Source organism: Ostrinia furnacalis, unplaced genomic scaffold, assembly GCF_004193835.3.
Source record: "Ostrinia furnacalis isolate ACB-3 unplaced genomic scaffold, ASM419383v2 OfSCF0213, whole genome shotgun sequence".
Classification (NCBI taxonomy): Eukaryota; Metazoa; Arthropoda; class Insecta; order Lepidoptera; family Crambidae; genus Ostrinia; species Ostrinia furnacalis.
Window position 1 is genome coordinate 368,422 of NW_021130452.1, and position 11,184 is coordinate 379,605.

Here is an 11,184-nt window from a genome sequence, read left to right on the forward strand (position 1 = left end):
ACTGCTGGCACATTGACGGCGACAAGAGCTCTGCGGATGACGTCATTGATGCAGGCGTGTCGGGAGACTCGACCAGCGCTCATTTGGCATGAGAGGCCATGGTGTCCTAACTCACCGACGCGAGTACCGCAACGACAGCGATGGGGATGGTTTGTCTTGACGCCAAGTCTAAGGGAAATGGCAAGGGACAGTGTACTCCTGTCAAGCAGAGTCCCGATATTGGCCGAAGGAAGAGCATGTAGCCAATAACCGGACTCTGCCTGAAAGACCGCTAGTAGGCGAGCACGCTCTGCAGCATTTTCGGAGGAAGCCAATAGATCACTCTGAAAACGCAAGCAGAGCGGCTCGTCCCACTGCCTCTGAGACTATTTGTTTTCAGCTAAATTCGATCTTCATCTTCTTAATGAGATCAGGGAAATGTAATCTCCCGTAATTTCTATTATAATTTTTTATCTTCTCATTATTTAACAGAATATAGTTTTTTTCTTCTTCAGCCAAATTCGATCAGGGTTATCATTACCGTGAATATCAGTTAGCTAAAGCTGCTTTATTTCTTTCTAATTTTACACATTATAATTAGGAACTTCATGTTGAGCCCACATCCTAGACAACGTCTAAAAACTTTAAAAAATTCGATCAGGGTTATCATTACTGAGAATTTCAGTTAGCTGAAGCTGCGTTACTTCTTTATAACTTTACATAAATTAAACACAATATTAAATTGTTTTTCATTGTGTTCAGCCAAATTAGAATGAGTTGCACATCGGTTCCACATACAGACCGCATACATTGTTAAGTTAAAGTATGTATACCTATAGTGTACATGGGAACTTAATGCTAAACGCAGTCTCTGCCAGTCAATTGTCAAGACTTTTTTTTTTCTTCCGCCAAATACGATCAGGGTTATCATTACTGTGAATTTAAGCTGCGTTACTTCTTTATAATTTTACTCGTTAATAAACACAATATTAAATTGTTTTTCATTATGTTCAGCCAAATTATTTTTTCTAAATCTTGTTACCACTTTAAGCGTCAATATTTGGATGCTATTCTGTCTTAATTTTGTAAGATAACTACATAATACAGACGCACATTAAGTTGAAAGAATGTGTACCAAAATAGTGTGCAAATGGGAATGGGAATGGGAATTTATTTCTTCTCATTCATTACATTTACATAATCTGTACTAAAACTATTTGTTTTCAGCTAAATTCGATCTTCATCTTCTTACTCAGATCAGGGAAATGTGATCTCGCGTAATATGTATCTATTTTATATTTTTATCTTCTCATTATTAAACAGAATATAGTTTTTTTTCTTCAGCCAAATTCGATCAGGGTTATCATTACCGTGAATATCAGTTAGCTGGCTGCGTTACTTCTTCATACATTATTAAACACAATATTAAATTGTTTTTCATTATGTTCAGCCAAATTAGATGGAAATGCATATTGGTCCCACATACAGACGCATACATTGTTGAATTAAAGTGTGTGTACCAATATAGTGTACAAATGGGAACTTAATGCTAAAAGCAATCTCTGCCAGTCAATTGTCAAGACTTTTTTTTCTTCCGCCAAATACGATCAGGGTTATCATTACTGTGAATTGAAGCTGCGTTACTTCTTATAATTTTACTCGTTAATAAACACAATATTAAATTGTTTTTCATTATGTTCAGCCAAATTAGACGGGGATTTGCATATTCTTCCCACATCTTACACAACGTCTTGTTGCTGGGAAGAGAACTCTTCCCAACAATTTTGTTGTTGTTCAAAATAAATTAAACTAGAGCCAATCTTTTAATCAAAAGTCAATGGTTTTTAGTTTATTTTTTTCTAAATCGTTACCACTTTAAGCGTCAATATTTGGATGCTATTCTGTCTTAATTTTGTAAGATAACTACATAATACAGACGCACATTGAGTTAAAGGATGTGTACCAAAATAGTGTACAAATGGGAAATTAATGCTAAAAGCAGTCTCTGCCAGTCAATTGTTAAAACGTTTCTGTCTTCAGCCAAATTCGATCAGGGTTATCATTAAGACTCACATTCATTTTATTTACATCTTCTCATTTAAACACAATATTAAATTGTTTTTCTTTGTGTTCAGCCAAATTAAATCAGGAACTTCATGTTGAGCCCACATCCTAGACAATGTCTAAAAACTTAAATAATCGATCAGGGTTATCATTACTGAGAATTTCAGTTAGCTGAAGCTGCGTTACTTCTTTATAACTTTACATATTATTAAACACAATATTTAATTGTTTTTCATTGTGTTCAGCCAAATTAGAATGATTGCATATTGGTCCCACATACAGACGCATAGGTACATTGTTGAGTTAAAGTATGTGTACCAAAATAGTGTACAGATGGGAACTTGGACGCCTAAAGCAGTCTTTACCAGTCAAGTTGTCAAAGCTTTTTTGTCTTGAGCCAAATTCGATCAGGGTTATCATTAAGACTCACGTCCATTTTATTTACATTTATTATTACATTTCATTTAAACACAATATTAAATTGTTTTTCTTTGTGTTCAGCCAAATTAGATCGGGATTTTCATATTGGGCCTCTTCTCCCAGACAAGCCCCGTGAGCAGTTGTTCAAAATAGTATGCAGAAGGCGACTAGACTTAAGGTCCTATGTCCCCTAGATGGGGCAGAGGGCGTCCACAACAGTCCTCCATCGCGTTCGGTCTTGAGCTTCGCGTTTGATCTCGGTCCAAATCTCGCCGATCTTCTTCGCCTCGTCTGCCACAGTGCGCCGCCAAGTTTGGCGGGGGCGACCACGTTTGCGTTTTCCTTAGGAGCTCCAATCTAGAGCCTGCTTGGGGATGTGATCGGAATCCCTTCGGAGAGTGTGGCCAATCCAGTTCCACTAAATTTACTGTCAAAGCTTTTTTGTCTTGAGCCAAATTCGACTAGGGTTCTCACATCTGTTTTATTTACATTTTCTCATTTTAAGTTTTTGACACAAATTAAATTTTATTTATTTATTAAACTAACCACAATATTAAAAATACTTACTTAACTAAACCCAAAGTAAATAAAAATAAAAAATAAAATAAAATAAATAATTTTTTTTTTTACATTTTTCATTGTCTTCAGCCAAATTAGGTCCTGGTCGCCGTATTGTGTGTGCTCACATCTTACACACGTCTTATTGCTGAGAAGCGATCACTTACAGACAAGCCTCGTGGGCAGTTCAAAATAAATAACTAAAATTAGATACAATCTTTTAATCAGTCAACCGTCCACAAAAGTATTTATTCTGCCTCAATTTTGTAAGATTTTACTACATAATACAGACGTAATAGGTTAATCTATGGTGTGGTATACCTGCATCAAATATACGACTAAATTAGTGGTTCTTTTAATCAGTCAACCGTCCTTAAAAGTTATTTAATCGTCAGTTTATTCTTTCTTCAACCACAACCGTTCGATGTTTGCCTTCAGCCAATTTACGTCAGAAAAGTAGCTCATTTCAGCCACAGGACGTCCACTGCTGAACATAGGCCTCCCCCAATTACTTCCACATCGCACGGTTGGTAGCGGCCCGCATCCAGCGCCTTCTTATCAGGTCGTCTTCACCTTGTGGGTGGACGTCCCACGCTACGTTTTCCATTTATGTTATTCTTTTTAACACGCTAGCTGGCCATTTTTAAGGACCATCCGTCGTCATAAATTCTTCTTAATTCTGTTCTGAAACCATCGTAGGTACTTAAGTTGGAATATTCACAGCCTAGTCTAGCTTCGTGGATGAAGTAAATCATGTATAAATAGCAATAAGAAACAGCAATAAAACAGATATCAACCGTCCGTCGTTGTGTCTCATTTCCCCCCGCTGCGGCCAAGACACCCTTAGCCGTCGCTATGATCAGTCCGGTGAGTCTGCCGGGCTGGCAGCGGGTCCCCGCCGCCTACCTGCCGTCCTAACGCTGCTGCCCTGGGCGACCTGGGCACAGCTTCCTTCCTATCAAACCTTATTATGTCTAAGTATCTATTGTTAGGTAGGGCTAGGGCTCTAGGGACTTAGTGTCTTAAGGAATAGGGACTCTAGGCTCACTAGGGAGTTAGTTCCCTTCCTGACCGCATATCCCGGGCACGGGAGCGGTGCCTTACAACCACTGCCTCCCGCCCGTACAATTTCTTTATTTTCTTTGTTTATGTATTTTGTATTATTTTCGTGTCAAATAAAGGTTTTCTATTCTATTTGTATTTAGTTACCTTTTACGAGAGGGTGTTGGTGGTGCTATTCTATAGCTGGAATAGGTACTATGGTATAAAAATTATTTGATTTGATTTATTTAAAAACACACTCGTGCATATCTATGGTCAGTTTATTGCGCTGATGTCTGTGGTTCGTTTCTGTGACAGTGTCAAACGTGTCATAGGCTAAGGCCACTGCCACAGTGTACGCGCTGTAGCAGAAAGCCAATAGTCATTTCAGAGTGACATAAATGTTGAAAACGATATAAAAACATGTGATGTGCACCCCGCTATAAAAATAAATTATGTTCGACTATACCTACTTCTTAATTCTGTTCTAAACCCATTTTTGTTTATTATTTATGTTATAATAGAATAACTACGGCAGTAGGTAAAATGAAGGATAGTGTAATAATTCAGTTCAGTTTAGGTCAACTATAACACCGCGCCGTAGGCTAAGGCCACTGCCACAGTGCACGCGCTGTAGCGGTCAGCCAATAGTCATTTCAGAGTGACATAATTCAAATTGACTTAGTTACTAAGCCACTGGTATTTCTACTCTGCCGCAATATTTCGGTAAATTGTGATTCATTTGACAAACACACTCGTGCATATCTATGGTCAGTTTATTGCGCTGATGTCTGTGGTTCGTTTCTGTGACAGTGTCAAACCTCAGTAACACCGTAGGTCAAGGCCACTGCCACAGTGCACGCGCTGTAGCGGAAAGCCAATAGTCATTTCAGAGTGACATAATGTTGAAAACGATGTAACTTCAGGACATATTGACAAAAGTCCCAATATCGGTTTAATTTCTGATGTGTGCACATCTTTTAATCAGTCAACCGTCCACAAAAGTTTATGGAGTTTCAGATTACTCATTTCTTTCCTAGATGATTGCATTCTCCCAATTTCGATCATGAGCTATGTAGTTATGCCAATGTCTTCATCCTTCCAATGGACTTAGTAACTAAGCCACTGTATTTCTACTCTGCCGCAATATTTCGGTAAATTGTCTGTGGTTCATATGACTAACACACTCGTGCATATCTATGGTCAGTTTATTGCGCTGAAGTCTATTTAAAGACTTCCAGGTTCCCTGGCTGGGTTTAATTTTTGTGATAAACACACTCGTGCATATCTATAGTCAGTTTAGCTGCTATAAAACAAACCCCAGTATAGACCCAATATACTGAACTGTCCTATCCGTGACATTGACAGTGGGGCGCCACCGTCAATACCGGATCGCTGGTTCCGATTTTTACCATGTTGGAAACTATACATTTGAACAATGGTGGCGCCCCTCTGTCAAAGAGTTTGGTGGGACAGTTCAGTTTAGGTCAACTATAACACCGCGCCGTAGGCTAAGGCCACTGCCACAGTGCACGCGCTGTAGCGGTCAGCCAATAGTTATTTCAGAGTTACATAATTCAAATTGACTTAATAACTAAGCCACTGGTATTTCTACTCTGCCGCAATATTTCGGTAAATTGTCTGTGGTTCATTTGACAAACACACTCGTGCATATCTATGGTCAGTTTATTGCGCTGATGTCTGTGGTTCGTTTCTGTGACAGTGTAAAACGTGTCAAACCCAAGACACCATAGGCTAAGGCCACTGCCACAGTGCACGCGCTGTAGCGGAAAGCCAATAGTCATTTTCAGAGTGACATAATATTGAAAACGATGTAACTTCAGGACATATTGACAAAAGTCCCAATATCGGTTTCTGATGTGTACACATCTTTTAATCAGTCAACCGTCCACAAAAGTTTACGTAGTTTCAGATTACTCATAACTTTCCTAGAAGATTGCATTCTGCAAAATTCGATCAGGAGCCGCAAGTTTTCGGCAAATTGTCTGTGGTTCATTTGACAAACACTCGTGCATATGTATGGTCAGTTTATTGCGCTGAAGTCTATTTTAAAGACTTCCAGGTTCCCTGGCTGGGTTTAATTTTTGTGACAAACACACTCGTGCATATTATCTATGGTCAGTTTATTGCGCTGATGTCTGTGGTTCGTTTCTGTGACAGTGTAAAACGTGTCAAACCCAAGACACCATAGGCTAAGGCCACTGCCACAGTGCACGCGCTGTAGCGGAAAGCCAATAGTCATTTCAGAGTGACATAATGTTGAAAACGATGTAACTTCAGGACATATTGACAAAAGTCCCAATATCGGTTTAATTTCTGATGTGTGCACATCTTTTAATCAGTCAACCGTCCACAAAAGTTTATGTAGTTTCAGATTACTCATAACTTTCCTAAATGTTTGGATTCTGCCAATTTCGATCAGGGGCTATGTAGTTATGCCAATGTCTTCATCCTTCCAATTGACTTAGTAACTAAGCCATTGGTACTTCTACTTTGCCGGAATATTTCGGTAAATTGTCTGTGGTTACTTTAAAACACACTCGTGCATATCTATGGTCAGTTTATTGCGCTGATATCTGTGGTTAGTTTCTGTGACAGTGTCAAAAAACAGTGTCATAATGTTAAAAACGATGTAATTTCAGGACATTATTGACAAAAGTCCCAATATATCGATAAAATTACTGAGGTGTGGTGGACATCTTTTAATCAGTCAACCGTCCACAAAAGTTAATAGAGTTTCAGATTGCTTATTAATAATAATTCTTTCTTAGATATTTGCATTCTGCTAATTTCGATCAGGGGCTATGTAGTTATGCCAATGTCTACATCCTTCCAATTGACTTGGTAACTAAGCCACTGGTATTTCTACTCTGCCGCAATATTTCGGTACCTAAATAAAATTGTCTGTGGTTCATTTGACAAACACACTCGTGCATATCTATGGTCAGTTTATTGCGCTGATGTCTGTGGTTCGTTTCTGTGACAGTGTCAAACCTCAGTATCACCGTAGGCTAAGGCCACTGTCACAGTGCACGCGCTGTAGCGGAAAGTCAATAGTCATTTTCAGAGTGACATAACGTTGAAAACGATGTAAAAATGTGATGTGCACCCCGCTATAAAAAAAATTATGTTCGACTATAACCTACTTCTTAATTCTGTTCTAAAGCCATTTTAAATAATTTATGGTATAATAGAATAACTACGGCAGTAAAATGTAGGATAGTGTAATAATTTAGCTATATTAATGCACATCTTTTAAACTATTTAACGACTGTCGTTGAACGACTTATTTTGTACAATCGATTGAATATTTTGGAACATGAGTATAAAATCTAAATAACGATAAGTTAATTAATAACTTAAGGCACTTTTTGGGCAATTAACTGATTAAAAGATGTGCACTAATTTAGTTAAACCGCCTTAGTTTCTCCGCTTGACCCGTGGTTGGCTGGTAGAGAATGCCACGCGACATTAAGTCCGCCACTGTATAGTGAAAAAGATATTTTTTCCTTTGTTTAATTAGTCTTGTAAATAAATAAATACCTTACTTTTTATAAGTCATGATTTCAAAGATAGGTTTTTATATTCTTTATTTTTTTTAATTATTATTTATCACTTTTTCTTTCTTAGTAGATAAGTAGTTTGTAAGTCCTGTTTTTTAATTTTTTTATTAGTTATTTTATCTTTTCTTGTAATCAATGTTAGTCTTAAATAGTTAAACTTAGTAGTAGCAGCTGAAACCATTAATATTTTAGTTTTTTTTTACACGGAAAAGCACAATAGCAATAGCACCACACCCGGTGCTATTGTAGCCGGCTGAAATATTTGGGAAAATAATTATTTGAGATTCAGTTCTAGGACTGTATTATGCCTAGAGGGATTTACTAAGGAAAGTCACTTTTAGGCCAAGAAAGAGTATTTAATAAAGATTATGACAAAAACAACTTTAAAAGCAAAAACAAAACAATATCACTAAAAAGTTTAAAAAAAACATAAATATCAAAAAGGATTGCAACACTCGTGCTTATCTATGGTCAGTTTTTTGCGTTGATGTCTGTGATTCAATCGCGGTTTGTGGCCGAATTGAAAATATTGCGTCTGCTAGACAGTGGGCACTCCACCGCATGCAATTCTTGACTTCTACAAGTTATTTATTCTTCTTCCATTGTCCATAATGAATCACTCTCCCTCTTCCAAGGTTTGACTTCACTGTGCTAACTGACGTTGACCCAGTTCAGGAGTCCAGCAATTTTCTAATTCTTCCTCTTGTGACCAAAGGCTATTTGAGCAGAACGGACAATCACGTCTGTGAAGTCCCTGCTTACCTCATTGGCAGACTTGCAAAAATCGATGAGTCCCATTGCTCCAGTGAACCGTGTCCTGAAAGTGAACCCAACTGACCCCCGATACCGAAACCAACGAGGCTCCTCGATTGGTTCTGTGCGTGGAGAATCCGTTCTATGGGACGGTTGGCATGCTGGCAAACCTCGAAACTGATCAGGCGATGATCCAACGTGCTGGAGTCGGGGCGCACTCTCCATTTGGATACGCGTAATCCCCTCGTGGACAGGGTGAGGTCCACACTGGACTCACCGTTGGCCGCAAAGAAGGTAGGCGGCTGGCCCTCCGAGTTGTGGAGGTCAAGGCAGCGACCAAGGATGAAATCCTCGACTGCCGAACGCCTTAAAAATATGATCCTCGGTCCGACCGCGGCCTCTGCAGTCTGCAGGCCGGGAAGCACTCAAGGACCACCAACGGTGGTCCCACTTCCCCGGCGGCTCTTCTTGAATACTCCTTTGCATTCCTTCTGGAAGCGCTCGAGGGGCCATCTGTCATTGTTGACGAGGATCTGCTCGTGAAGAGCCACCACAAACTCCTTCAAGTCAGGGTCTCCAGTGATAGAGAACACCACTACAAGGTGCAGTCGTTGTTTGGACTCCGTCACCCGCAGTGAGGCCGGGATGGCATCTCTGAACCTCTTGGCCGACTCGTCTGGATGACCACACCCTCGTTGCCGACCTTCATCAGGCGGTCTATTTGAACGTTGATCCTGCGCGGGTACACGGCCCTCTTCAGCTCCGCCTTGGTATCTTGCTGCAGCACTTGCCGCAGTACGCCTCAGTGGATCGCTCCGGGTGCCCGTATAGCTGGCACTTGGTGTGGGACGTCTGCCGCGTAGAGGACTACGTCGGCGTGACCTACCATTCCCTGCCTAAGGAGACGGGCCCGCAGGTCGGATGTTACCTCCAAGATGACTGTAGGTTGCGCGGGCGGTTCTTCTTGAACGCCACCCTGCCCTCCTTCAGACGGACAAGGGGCCATTCGTAGTCTAGCTCCAGATTTTGCTCATGCAGCATGTCTAGGAAATGGTCTGTTCTGACATCTGCAGATAGGCCATGGATGGCCACAAGATAAGTGGCAGGCGCGGTCGGGGCTCGGTCACCCACGGGGTGTTGGGCAGCGCTGCCCTGAGGCGGTTGGCGTTCCCTACCTTACGCACGTGGTCCACTTGGAGGTGGATCGTTTGACGGCATTTTCCAAGGCCATCTTGGTCTCTTGGTGCAACAAGTCACCGCGACGAAGTCCGTTATACTAAGTAGGTACACTGTTTCTTGTTCCAGTAGGCGCACGCGCAAAGCGGATTTGTACTCAAGCACCACGCTGGTGTCCCCTTTACGACGGTGGCTCCTCTTAAAGCGCCTTACCTTCCTTTTTCAGGCGGGCGAAGTCCTGCTCCATGTTTTACTCGTGGATCAACAGCTCGCCGATAGATGCCGAGGTGAGCCAATTGTTCGGCTCGCGTCTGCCAGGGAATGTGTGGGTGCAGACTAGACAATGTTAATTTTGGACTTTAAATAGGAACCTAGCTTAGTTCTAAAGTTAAACTTAAATGTTACTGGCCTGGATCAGCTGGTTCTCGATTTGCCGGTTGGTTTTTCTTCTGGGTTTTCCGCTCCTGTTCTTCTTTTTGCCGCGCCTCTTCTTTCTCGGTCGAATGTCTCCGGTCCCGGTCTTGAGCGTGGACCAGTCCAGGTTCTTGTCCAAAGACATGGGTCTTGTCTATATCTAGATCTCCCTCTAGATCTATCTGGAAGACTTCGTTCCATTCTTACAATTGAGATTCCAAAGCGCCAACAAGTTATACAATGCAAATAAATGGCGCCTGGATGTTCGGGGCCGTCCTCCTTCTATGCCATGAATATTTGAGCCAGTTAAAGGTCGCTTCTGGAAACTAGATAATCTCGCTCTCACCACACTCACAGCTCCCATCGTTCCTGAGCCGAATGTCCCGTAGGCGTTTATTTAAAGACCCGTGACGCCTCTAGGTGGAGCGCGTTCGCAAGGTAGGGAGCGCCGCAATCGCCGCCAATGTCAATCTGGACATGAAATAACTTTTTTATATTCAAAACTGGGTTAGATAGGCTCAAGGTTTTTTTTCATTAATTTTTAAATTTTTTTCTTTTTTATGCGTTTTTATATTTTTTTTATTAGCTATTTAATTTTAATATTTATAAACCAATGTCAACTTGAACATGTAAAAATGTTTTTACAGCCAAAACTGGACTAGATATGCTCAAGGTTTTATTTAATTTAATCTTAAAACTCATTTTTTCTTTATGCCTTTTTATCATATTTTTTTGTTAAATAATTTATTTGTTTAAGTTGTTGTTGGGATTTGTAAGATGTTAATGTAAATAGATAAGTTTAATTTGTTTTTTTTTTCGCTATTAACTATTCCTTTTAATAACTATTTTTGTGTTTTTAAAGTCAAATAAGTTTTAAAGCTTAACTTACTTTATCAAATTCATGTTATTAGTATTTTTTTACCGTGTTTAATGTTGGTCTTAAATAATTGAACTTAGTAGTAACAGTTGAAACCCATTTCGTAATAAAATTATATTTTTATTTATTCAGAACAGTAAACAATAATTATACCGCAGTGTCTCAAGTCAAAAGTCTTTGACCAGTGTGTGTTGCCAGTGATGGTATATGGATCTGAAACGTGGTCGCTAGTAAGTTTCTAATCTTATAGATTTAACATAATGTTTAACTTACTTTATCAAATTCATGTTATTAGTATTTTTTTACCGTGTTTAATGT